Raw genomic sequence first — 12562 nt, forward strand, 5'->3', positions numbered from 1 at the left:
GCTCCTTACCATTGGCTCCTGCCCCAATTCCTTGCCCAATGGTACTCTCTCGCGCGCGTTCACCTCCTTTTCAGATCGGTGACGGCGGCGGTGGCAGCGGACGTGGTTATATCTCTCAGGTGGAGAGAGAGACAGAGGGAAAGGTGGCTGATGGAGATCGGGTGGTGAAGTAGGCAAGCGTAGTAGGTGGCGAAGTCCCCCGATTTTGCCCAGGCGGTGAATACTATTGTCGACGAATACAAGTCCGACGAACGTCGCGTGCGACGGTAACGAACTTCTCGAGTTCGCGAAACGATGACGTTGAAAATTTCCCCTCTTTCGCGTATTCGCGCGCGCCGATCGCGGTCGACGAAGGTGAAGGGGGTTTTAGGTGGGGTTCGCGCGCGCGAGCAATCCAAGATCGGGCTGTCGCTGTCGCTGACTTTGCTGACTCCGCTCGGTTCTCTCCCGGTTCTCTTTCCGCGTGTCTCGCGTATAAACTGGTCTAGGATACCGCAAAATCGTCTGGCTATTTGTCTGCGTTACGATCGGAACAAGCAGAAATTATGGGCGTCGTGTGCCTATTCTTAGGAAAGATCAACACAACTTCCGCAACACGGTTTTATTCACGTGGGAAAAACCCATGAGGGACAGTCTGATGATGTATGGACAAGGTCGAGGTGAAAATTGGCGAACGTCAATGTAACCCGTTACTATTACTGTTTCCAAGTGAGAATAATAGAATGAACATATGCTAAAAAACAGATGTGGACTAGTTAAATTACGATGCGATACTTTATAGGATGTAAAGAAAGTCTTAAGCACTTTTTTGAATTTGAATGATTTATATATCATATCTAAGTCTATAGAGAAAAAAAGAGACAGAAATAACTAATATTAATCAAGAAATTCCAAAAAATAATACTATGACAAAAATAACTATTGCCAAACTATTAATATTTTATATATCTAATTAATATAAAGTTTCATTTATCATATGAGTTTGTATTTCTGGATGCAATCTAGAGAAGTGGAATTATTTTGACTTAAATTTATGTTGTTTTAATTTATGCGTTCAAAAAGTTCATAAGAATATGGAATGGTTGACAAACTTTTAAAAGGTAAAATGTTATACATTTTATATTAAAACTAGATAAAGAATAAAGCATCAGTTGAGTACACACGCTGGTGAACGTTACAGTGGAATTTACTCAAGGCTCTTTCGGTCTCGTCGCACCGTTTGGCGACCGCGTACTCCAACGCGCGTACACTGCGATGTGGCGCAGCCACCGACACATGCTGTGCAATATCGGAATTGCGCACTTTCCTTGCTCCTGCCTTTCGATTTCACCCGCGTATTCAAGACTATTTCGATTATGACGGTCCCGGCACACCCAGACTTCAAGTACCTTGACGTACCTTGGCAATGAGCAAACGATTCACTGGCTCTTAGATTGTCTTACCTTGGCACTTCCCTTTCTACAGCTGGTATGATGCTCGGTATTTCGCGCTTGCGAAAATCGCGACCAACTTTCGATCGGCACTGTCGGTCGACAACTGTCTAATCTCGCGACAATTACATATGTCAAAAGGATGCCATTTTTTTCAGTCTACAGTTTGACCAACTTAAGTATAGCATCAATGCAATGCTTAAAATAGGATCGTAATGCTATATTTACTTCACACTTGCTATGTTAATGTTGAAAATAATGATAATTATTTACCTTGTATTATTTAAAACGCATAGTCATTTTCTTTTAGATATTTATCAAGTATTAATCTTATTTGACGTACATACATTTGTAGTAGCGCTTCTTCCTCTTTCAGGAAACAAGTTCCTGAATGAGCTGACTGGATAGAATTTATTCCAACTGTTTACGTTCAAATTATTCTAGTATATATACATGTAATATTAAAAATTATTTGATTAATTAATGTGTAATGTGTTAGCAATAATCAAACAACTTACATGATTTATTGGCATGGTAGGAGTATTCAAGAATTTTCAAAATATTCCTAAAAGTTATAATTGAAATATTCATAATTAGTAAAGCTATAAATTATTTAAGAGGCCAAAACATAATTGTTTTTTACAGTTTCATTTCACATATGCTATGTTCTTTTATATATTTCCATAGCACATATCTATTTTTATCTGTTACAGGTAACCTTCGAGCACCGGTGATAAGAACACAATTATTTATCAATTATACGGTAAAATACTTATTGTTATTAAACGTACCTTCACAAGTTAGGGTAATAATAAGCGTATAATTAATAAATAATTGTGTCATTATCACTGATGCTCGAAGGCTACCTGCAATAGATAAAAATGGATATGTGTCGTGAAACATATAAAAAAGACTACCTAAATTCCAAAGAAACATTTGCTTAAGAATGCTTTGCTGTACAATATCAGTTAAAAGTATGAGCGAAAATTACTAGCCAATATCAGTAAAAATAATTGTGTCAAAAATACTCTGAAATCAATTGCAAAAAACAAAACGATTAATTATTTGGCTTTTATTGACTTATGCAAGGTAGTTATTATATCTTGCTGCAGTTTTGGGTAAGTAACTTTTAAACGTTTAAACAAGTTGATCTAAATGAACTCTTACACAAATATTTATTAAAATTTTATTGATATATATGAAAAATTTGATTTAATTTATTATTTCTTCAAAAATGTATATGTCTAATCTGCAAATTTGAGTTGTGACATATACATTCTTAACTTTTCCAACTAGACACGTGTCTTATCTCACACAAATTGTTTCTATAATGTAATTATGGTAATGATAAAAACAACAACAAATATAATCATAAGTATCAAGTTACGACGTGTAGTTAGAGTTTTTACAGAATAATTTTTGAATTACTTTGTTTTCAAAAAGAATTTACTTGAAAATTGTTATTGACATTCTAATTGTTTATTTCAATTTTATTAAAATAATATTACATATACATTTTCTAAACGAGTTATTTTTTAAAAATTTATTTTCTCGAATTGCTTATATCATGAAGTCGCACTATTAGCAATTAATAATATAACGCCATTTAATTGATTAATCACGAGATCATGGAAATTTGTTTATGCGTGGTTAATTAGAACATAGTAACAATAATCGTGTGTGGTGCGCGTCTTCGAATCGATTAATGTTTTTAATCAGCCGCATACAGGCCAAATACGATTGTTTTTTTCTTCGGTAGCACAATCTCAATTGTCCTTCAGATCTCATTAAGAATCGACGATGAGTCGCCCGCGCAACGCGGAAACTCGCTACGCTTGTCCGTGGGTTCGAGCGTATTAAAAGGATTCGTCATGGCGGGACAGGTATGACGATGTTTGTATTCATTGGTGTAATCCCGAATAGCAATCGTCACATACACTGGGACACTTTTCCCCGACGGATAGCCCGTCTATCGCGTCATGGTTGATGGAAAATAGGAAAAGAACACGGCACAGACGGCGAGAAAGCCAACGGTCAAAGATCCATCTATTGATAATGACTCGATTGGCGATGATTCAGTGAGTAGAACTTTATATCTATTTAACATGTCCGAAAGATAACGCGTTAAAACTATTGGAAGATAGAGCTGTCCGTAATGTCATGGTAATCATCGCGAAAAAAGATAAGATCACAAAAAAAGATAACGTACTTTTTCCATAGATTATATGGATATATTTAAATTGGAAACGTAGAAAAAGCTTCTGTTAGATAAAGACTCACTTAAAAAGACCTCGGAAAAATTCTACCTTATTGAAAATGTTACACTGAGAAAAATTAAATAATAATTAATTATTATTAAATAATAATTTTGTGGAAAATGGATGAATCGGAATTTTCTGGTTAAATCTACTAGAATTCTAATTGAGATAATTAGAATTCGGATTGATATAATTATTTTGGTAAAAATAAGAATTTTAGTACATTTTACCAGAAATATTGTATCAACCAAAATTCCGGTTATCTCAACTAGAATTCTAATAAATTTAATCAAAAAATTCTGTCCATTTTCAATCCGAAATTCTTTTCAGTGTAACTTCTTTTGTGCTTTAAATGTTGATGACATTGTATGCTGCAGAAAGTTTTAACAGTCTAACAATCAGTTTGAGAATCCTATAATTATTTTGATGGTTCGACAAAATTATTTTCAAATTCAAATTCCTTGGTAAAAATATTAGAAATATAGTTTTCTTAGATACTCATCTATAATAGTGTTACTGTCTAGTATTACTGTATTTTCATTAATTGTAACAATATACTGCGTAGGAAATGAACAAAAGCTGATAGTTTTATTCAATAAAATAGTTTTCCTGATAAAAATATTTGTGTAGACAATGTAGTTGTTTAGAATTAAATAGGTTATTATTAGTAATTTAATATTATTATTATTAATAATTTTATTAAATTATTATTAATAATCAAAACAAGGAACTACGAATCAAGCTGGATATTTAATATTAAATTTTTATAAACAATGAGTCATAATATTTACAAAAATTTAGCATTAAATATACAGCTCGGTTTGTAATCTCTTGTTTTGATTTTAAATTATTTGAATCATTTATTATTGAATATTATTATTAATAATTTAATAGATTATTATTAAAACACTGCGTAGTTTATTTATTGTCCTGTTTTTATTCAGCAAATAGATTCAGATTTTGCGCATTTTTTGTGCGCAGTAACTGCAGGCGAAGAGTTTCATCTAGATTAGGATTCTAATTGTAAGTATAGTTTTACTTCTTAGTCACTACACAGAGTAAAAATCAGAGTAAAAATCAGTCTAAAAATCTAAGAACTGTCCAAAAATTTCTCAGAAATACATAAAATATTTATTACACTGAAAAAATTTTAGTCATTTTAGTTCAATGAATGATGATTAATCAATGTCCGACTCAATGTCCGACTTAATATAAATTAATTCATTCATACAATATATCGTTATGGATTCATTTATATAAATATACATTAATTCTTGCAATGAATTCTAGTAATAATTTTATAATCTAAATCATTATGAGAATTCATTGGACCAATTTTTATTATTTTTTTATAATTCAATAAATATTTTATTGTATTTACGTACAGTTTTGGTTCAGTATAAGGCTAACTAAATTTTTAAATTTTTTAGCAAAATCGTTTTCTTTTTTCGTATATTTATTTTTTCCGTGTATAATGATAAATTTTGGCAAGCGTTACTCAAAACAGGAAATAACGAAAAAGTACGCTATACTCAGTGACAGGCGCTGCACTTTAACCAAGACGAAAGCGATCAATTCGATTGCGCATCTCTTGTCGAGCGTACCTACCTACCTAGTGAAATGCGTTTTGCACCGGCACGCGACGCATTCTAATGTGCATTCGTACTGGTCTCTTTCTCCTCGTGAAGATTCTCGAGATCGTGGGGTTTCCGCCTGTCTATTTACCACCGCTGCCTCGTTGCACCGCTTTATCGGCATCCCGAGCGGCGATTTCCGATAGAAATTGAAAGGGAATCTATTAACGCACCTAGCGGAACGATGTAAATTGCCTTGTTGGGATTTTAACCTGCCATTGCACTTTTTAGCCGGTTTATTCGGCCGGCTGGTCTGAAACGTGCCGGGTTTCGTTTGCCGGCCGCACGAACCGGTGTCGCGCAAACCGGTGCGGTGAACGGAATCGAGCGGCGCTGCTCGATAAGCCTCGATTGCTTTCCCGATTTTTCTCACGCATATCTTGCCGCGCAAGGACGTTGTCTACATAACAGTGCTTTTCAAAGCGGTCGCTGGCCCCAACGAACTGTTACGAAAAATCCCCTCGGATTTAATTAACTACTTTAATACTGATCAATTTAATATTGGAAATTACTTATTTTAATATATTAAATTTCTGTAAGAGGATAGAAAATAAGAAATTATATTTTTAAAAAATAGACTATAATATTCAAATATTATCACTCTATAAATATATATGAAAGAGTAAAAATGTAAAAAAAGTAAACACATAGATAAAGAAATAATTTGCAAACTAATTGTAAAAAGTGACTATAGTATATATATATATATGCGATTGTTTTCCGTGTAAAAATATACACTATACTGCATACAAAAATGCATTTACACGTTTCAACGTATAATATAGTGTCATTTTTTATGGAAAATTAATCATACATATATTGTAGTCACTTTTTGCATATTTAGAATTGTAGTGAATTTAAAGCCTAAAGCTGATTATTTTTAGTTATTAACAGATATAAAAAATTTATTTCTTTTTTATTTATTTTTAGTGATTAACAGATATGAAAAAAATATAAAAGCATTCAATAATGATCAATACGAAGTCTATTTGTGCTAATTGCAAAGAAGTGAGATTTATGATATCCTCAAAGATTAATAACACATTAAGTTTGAGAAGCACTGCTCCAAAGTTGAATTTGTTTATCAGGAGAGCGGATATCTTTTGCTTAGAATTTGAATGTATTTCTTATCTATACGAAAGAATCGTTACTTACGCACGCAATACGTGCAGCGCATATTCATAAATAAACTAGTTGAAAGGAACGGCGCTTTAATTCTTATCTATGTGAAAATAGGGAGGGCGTTTATTGAATAAACAGAAAGTTATAACTTTTACCAAGTGATAATTGTGAGTGAAGATCCTTAGGAAACATAAACTTTTCAATTTTTCATTATCTGACATCTTGTAAATAAAAAGATACATATATCTTAAATATCCATAAGTAAAATTATACTTCATTTATGAATATTTTTTTATCTGCTTAAATAATATTCTTTATCCATAAATATCAAAATTAAAAAGCCTTTGCAAAAGAGAGATAACAAACAACAAAATAGTTAGTTTCTGCATTTAATATATTATATCTTCTGCAAGGTAAAGGTACTAGGTAATAATATTAAAGTATTTACATGTTTTCTTTATATTTGCTTATACATATTAAGCAAATGTACATAACATGTTCGTTGAGTTACAAAATATGTAAATTTTAAGTCACTAATTATTGTCTATATCTTATCATACGTATTCGAGATAATAACGATTACGATAAGCAAAAAAAATATTTTTATATTATAGAATTTTTTTCAAAAAACGTAAATAATACACTGAAAATGAAGAAAAGAAAGTCATATATAGTCATGTACAGTCGAGGAAACCGTAAAAGATTAAAAAAATTGTGCCGTTTTTATATGTTCTTGTATGTGAACTACGAGAAAATAAAACTAAACAGTTAAAATACGTATACATAGCACTATAAATCAATTAGTACTTTCACTGATCTGAATTTCGTGAAAAAGTGTTTCGCCGTTTTACCTCGGTTTATAGATATGCTGACTTTTTGTTTGCGTGAAAGTTTAGCTTGCAATAAATAGCATCTTCCTTTTTTTTTATCACGATATGTTTAATTGTTCATCTTGAAATGACATTAACGTGAGGAGAAATGTTTTGCCTGGAAGGCAGACGCGTGATATTGGGATAAAATTTACGGCACTATTTTTTTTTTTAAATTAATGAAACATTTAAATGGTGAAATGAAGGTGTCAAGTAAAAGTATCCTTTTTTTTATAAACAAAAAAACATATTTTGTGAAGAAAATGTTTATAATTGAATACTTTAATAATCTGAATACTTTAAAGTAATAATCTGTGATAATGCATCTTTGAATATCTCATTTTCTTCATACAATAATTAGTTCTTAATTATAATTTAATAAGATTAAGTGTATCTTAATAACGGAATTATTACAAGTTAATTAATTTTTGAAGCATATAAACTATATAGAGAAGTACAGAGTACTTCATCACTCTTCTTTTCATCTGTTGACAAACTTGAAATTAATGCTTCTTTAACTGTGGAGGAAGTGCATAAAATGTGAGAAATATAATTAATGTGAGAACTACGGTATGTGTAAATCTCTTTTACACTAATTAAAATTGTAATTAATGTGCAATTATGGGCTACGTACGCGATAACTAACATGACTCCGGCCAAGATGAGAGATGATTATCGACCATGACGGTTGTAATAATTAGAACTGCTAGAGAGTGATATAGCTACAAATATAATTCTCGATATACGGATATAAACTCACAAATCTTGTGAAGTGTCAAATTCTGATTTTAATAAAACTTTATATACATGCAAGTTATATAAGTAGATGAATTTAGTGAATCAGTTGCGACCAACAAACGGTTTAAGGGATGAAATTATGCCTTACATGTATATGTACAGCAGTTTTCAACTTTTTTCATTATATCTCAAAAACTATTTAAGGTCTAAAAATTGTTTTACACAATTGTTTTATACAATGAAATTACTTCTATTTATCTATGTCAATAGTATTAAAAAAAAATAATTATTTTTTAAATTCATATTTTTTGAATTATTTTCTCTAAAAATATTAATACATAAAATTTTTAAAGATAAATAGAAATAACTTTATTATATGTATATTCTGTAATGTAAAATATTTTTGATATCTTGAATGGCTGTTGAGATACAACAAAAAAGTCGAACTGCTTTATATAAGACATGATTTCACTTTTTAAAATTGTTTATTAGTTGCAATTTTCTTTTTAATGAAAATTATTTATGTAATCTACATATATACAAAGTTTTATTAAAATCAAAATTTGACACTATAAGTTTCCTTCTCAACATTATAATTATACTAATATTTAACTGTTTGAATAATTTTGCAACAAAAATTCGAATTTGCGAGAAAAGACTTATGAATAAATGATTGAAATTCCAAAGGATGTTATTAGGATAATTATTATCCCATCTATAAGTGCGGACTCCATCGCTCAAGTGATAAAAAGCCGCTTTGTTTAGAGGACAATAGAAACCTGTTAAATAACAGGCATACTGCTTAACGAGGTACACGTCAATTAATCGCTAATTATAGCCGATATAAAGCTGGCTTTTTAAAAATCGGCAATTTTAAATTATATGGTCAAAGTATGGCGGAACTGAATACCGATCTTTAAACATCAACGCGATAGTACCGTTAAGGAATACTGAGATATTCGAGATTTGAGTGAATACTAAGAATCGAATTTAATTTCTGTACTACTTTCGAATTTTATATCAAGTCTTCGCTGAATTTATTTTTATTCAAAATAATTTTGATCTCTTATAAAAACGACCAAAAAATAATGAAATTAATGAAAGATTAATTTCATGAATGGTAAATTTCATTAAAATGGTAAAGATTAATAAACCGTTTTATTACGATAAGTGTAAATTTTTGCATGAGTTTAGTAATTTAATTGTGTGCGTATTAAAGACATTTTGAGAATTCTTTGAAAATAATTAAATTTCTAATTTTTAATACAAATTTAATACAAATTTCTAATTTTTAATGAATAGAGTAGCTTATAACTGTCATATAGTATGATAATCTAATTATTCTAAGATAAACAATTTCTTGGAAAGTTATAAGAATTGCATACCGACAATTTTATGTATCACGACCTTCATTCATATATACGAGAGAAATACTTGCGGTGTGAGAAATAATCCCTGGCGTGATAAAAGTCTACTTTCAGGAAACATTTCTTGTCAATGATAAACCATGTTAAATCGATCTCCGTTCAGGCGTGCAGATTGAGATAAGAACAAAGAGAGTGTCGTAATCTTGGTTAACTAAGCGACAGACCGCTATAACAAACATGGACTTCGCCTTTTTTACAAATCAAATAAATCAAATATCTTTATTTTGTTTTATATCTAACACGAAATAATGATACGATAATTGCGTGTCCCCGTTCACATTAAATATTTTACATATATTATATAAGAAAAAAAACACACAGTAGAACTTCGATTATGCAAATTTGAAAAACTAAAATTTTTATTTGAATATTAAACCACAAAGTGGTTTTAACGTATTAATTATTTTATGTAGTTATTATTTTATATAATATTTTGTGGAATATTTTTAAAGAAGTTTGTACCTTTCGATAAACGTATCCCTTGATATAAATGACTAGTAGGAATGTAGATCGTAAATGAAATGTCTTTGAGGGAACTCCGCTCACTTAATGACAACTAAATGAGAACACGAGAGATACTTGAAGAATGCAACAATAATTACTCCCTCACTTGAGCTGCACGGAATAAAATGCATCACTACACGATGCAACTACGGGAACCGACTCTTCTCCTATTCATTTTCAATCGTTCGCATAATTCTTTTCACGCATGATCGGCGATATGTGGGAAGACATGCGCGTAATTTACATCGTTGACATTGTTACTCTCTTCACTCCTTGCGATTGCAAGATAAAAGTACCGCACGCCCGTGTGCTTACATAGAAAAAAGACTATTCTTAAATCAACCACAATATATTCATATATAAGTAAAAGTATTGTCATATAATCTTGTTTCAAAGATAGTCTTAATTTAATTAAATTTTGATGCAAGTTACTTTGTATTCAATTCAAGACTTTAATTTTAATTTAATTTAATTTGCTCAATTAAAAATCAATACAAATTTGATCAAATCATGACTAAAATCTTTAAAGAAAGATTATAATAGTTTTGCTTATATATGAATATATTATGGTTAATTTAAAAATAATTTTTTTCTGTATATGCGACTTTAACTAAAAAAAAACTAAATATTTGTTTTAATAAATTTGTTTGAATTATTTTAAATAAATATTTACTAAATGTAAATATTAATTATTTATTTGATAAGAGAAGAACCATTAATTTTATTTAACTATCATTTTTTTATTCAGTAAATATTTATTTACTATAAATAAATTTACTTAGTATTGTTCAAAGAAATATGTATTAAGATCTGAATAAATTTCTTTTTAGTCTATTCGTTCCTTGTAAGGATATTTATGAATGTGAACCGTGACTGTCCGTTCTGCATCGATATTTTACGATCGTGACGAGATACACCAAGTGCACGGATCAATGACGTAACGCAGTCAGTGATCGTGCAGAACAACGGGACTAGATACCTGATTGGATGTAGAGCACCCGGATAGGCAATCTATGGCATACATCGAATTTATACAATTCACTTTCAACGATCGTTTCAATAAATCGATTGAAGTGAATACACTGATTGAACAAGTTGCTTGGATAAAAGTGCTTAGTTCCTCTTACGTTAAGAGTTCCTCTTAGACTTGCGTATCTCTTTACATAACTTACATAAATTTATTTTCTTTTACTTTATATACTGTGAAATAATATTTGAATGCAAAATAATGTTTATAAAACTGTTTAAAATTATTATTATATTTAAACGTTTGTTCTAATACTAATATTGATCATTCAAAAAATAAAGCTGTAATGCAATAATGATACACGGTACAATTTTATTTACTATTTCATACATAATTAGATAAGACATATTTTTAGTAAAATACTTTATGCAATAAATATAATGTAGAAAAAGTGATTTGGTATATTATAACATATGTACCTATTTATCTCAAGAAGATACTTTAATTTATTGAAATTGCAACATTGCATGTAGAGAATCAATCGAAACTAAATTATATTTTTAGAAAAAAAAATTTTAAAAAGATCACACAATGGAAGATACTATAATTATGAGCAGATGTTTTAGAATTCCAAGAAAAAAATATTAATAAATAAAAACTAGATATATGCTGAAGTTTGTACGAATTGTATGTAAAACTTCAAAATTTCTCATCCCTATTTATTTAGAAATATCAAATCGTTGTGCAGAGTAATAATACATGCATCTTTTTTCCATTCAAAGAAAAATGTAAAAAGGTGAGTTTGAAGTAAGAAAGTTCGTAAAAATAACTAATATAATATTTAATTATTTAAATGTAATAATCAATTTTTATTATAAAAGGATATCCATTTTTCTATTATCTTAAAATGGCTATTAAATAACTGATTTAACAATACTGATTTACAATAAAGCAATTATTCTTTATTACTCTTTATACAATAAAGTGATAGTTACCAAAGAAATTTTATTATTTTATTCTTTATCTCCCTTCAGCAAAAAGCAAAAAAAAAACAGAAAGTGAATACTTATGACTAAGACATGATATAATGAAAGCGAAACGCGAAGTTTTTATTTGTCGAACATCGAGCTGCCGACATTTATAACGTATGAATTTTATGCAGTACTCTCGGTAGATGTTCCTATACGCGTAAAAAAAAATTCATTCGTCACGATTCGTAATACCTGACGAAGGATGGACCGCAATCAAACGGTTGTCGGACATCGATAAGTATTACAGTACGCTGGCGCATGAAAGCGAAAGTAATGTGTTTATTTGATTGGCACATTTATTGCTGCAAATTTATTCTATAGCTCCGTATCTTTCATATGATTAATATATTCTTCTAGCGTCTTTCATCGTGCGTATGAGAGAGAGTGCGTTTCCCATAATTACGTGATAATATTATCGAAACTTTTTTTTTGTAAATGTGAAATGCGAGATTGTTGACAGCAGCATTCAATAGCTCAATGGTAAAGCAACATTGATTGCCCAAAAGAGTTAATTAATGTATTCGGCTCCGGTTGTACCATAGGATTTCGCTTACGTAAATGGGCGGAAGATGAAGAGCTAGC

The 12562-nt window shown here is 30.2% G+C and overlaps 1 long non-coding RNA gene across 2 annotated transcripts; it reads left to right on the plus strand.

Moving 5' to 3' along the window:
- Positions 1 to 180: 180 nt before the first annotated feature.
- On the plus strand, positions 181 to 12007 carry LOC105150878 (uncharacterized). 2 transcript variants are annotated; one of them, XR_015547089.1, is made up of 4 exons: positions 181 to 2548; positions 3190 to 3508; positions 4633 to 4711; positions 10813 to 12007. It is a non-coding gene; the product is annotated as an uncharacterized LOC105150878 (long non-coding RNA). The 2 variants fall into 2 exon arrangements; XR_015547090.1 differs by having other exon boundaries at positions 3212 to 3508.
- The last annotated feature ends 555 nt before the right edge of the window (positions 12008 to 12562 follow it).

The sequence above is a fragment of the Acromyrmex echinatior genome, chromosome 13, assembly GCF_024713525.1.
Source record: "Acromyrmex echinatior isolate Ae372 chromosome 13, ASM2471352v2, whole genome shotgun sequence".
In the NCBI taxonomy this organism is placed as follows: Eukaryota; Metazoa; Arthropoda; class Insecta; order Hymenoptera; family Formicidae; genus Acromyrmex; species Acromyrmex echinatior.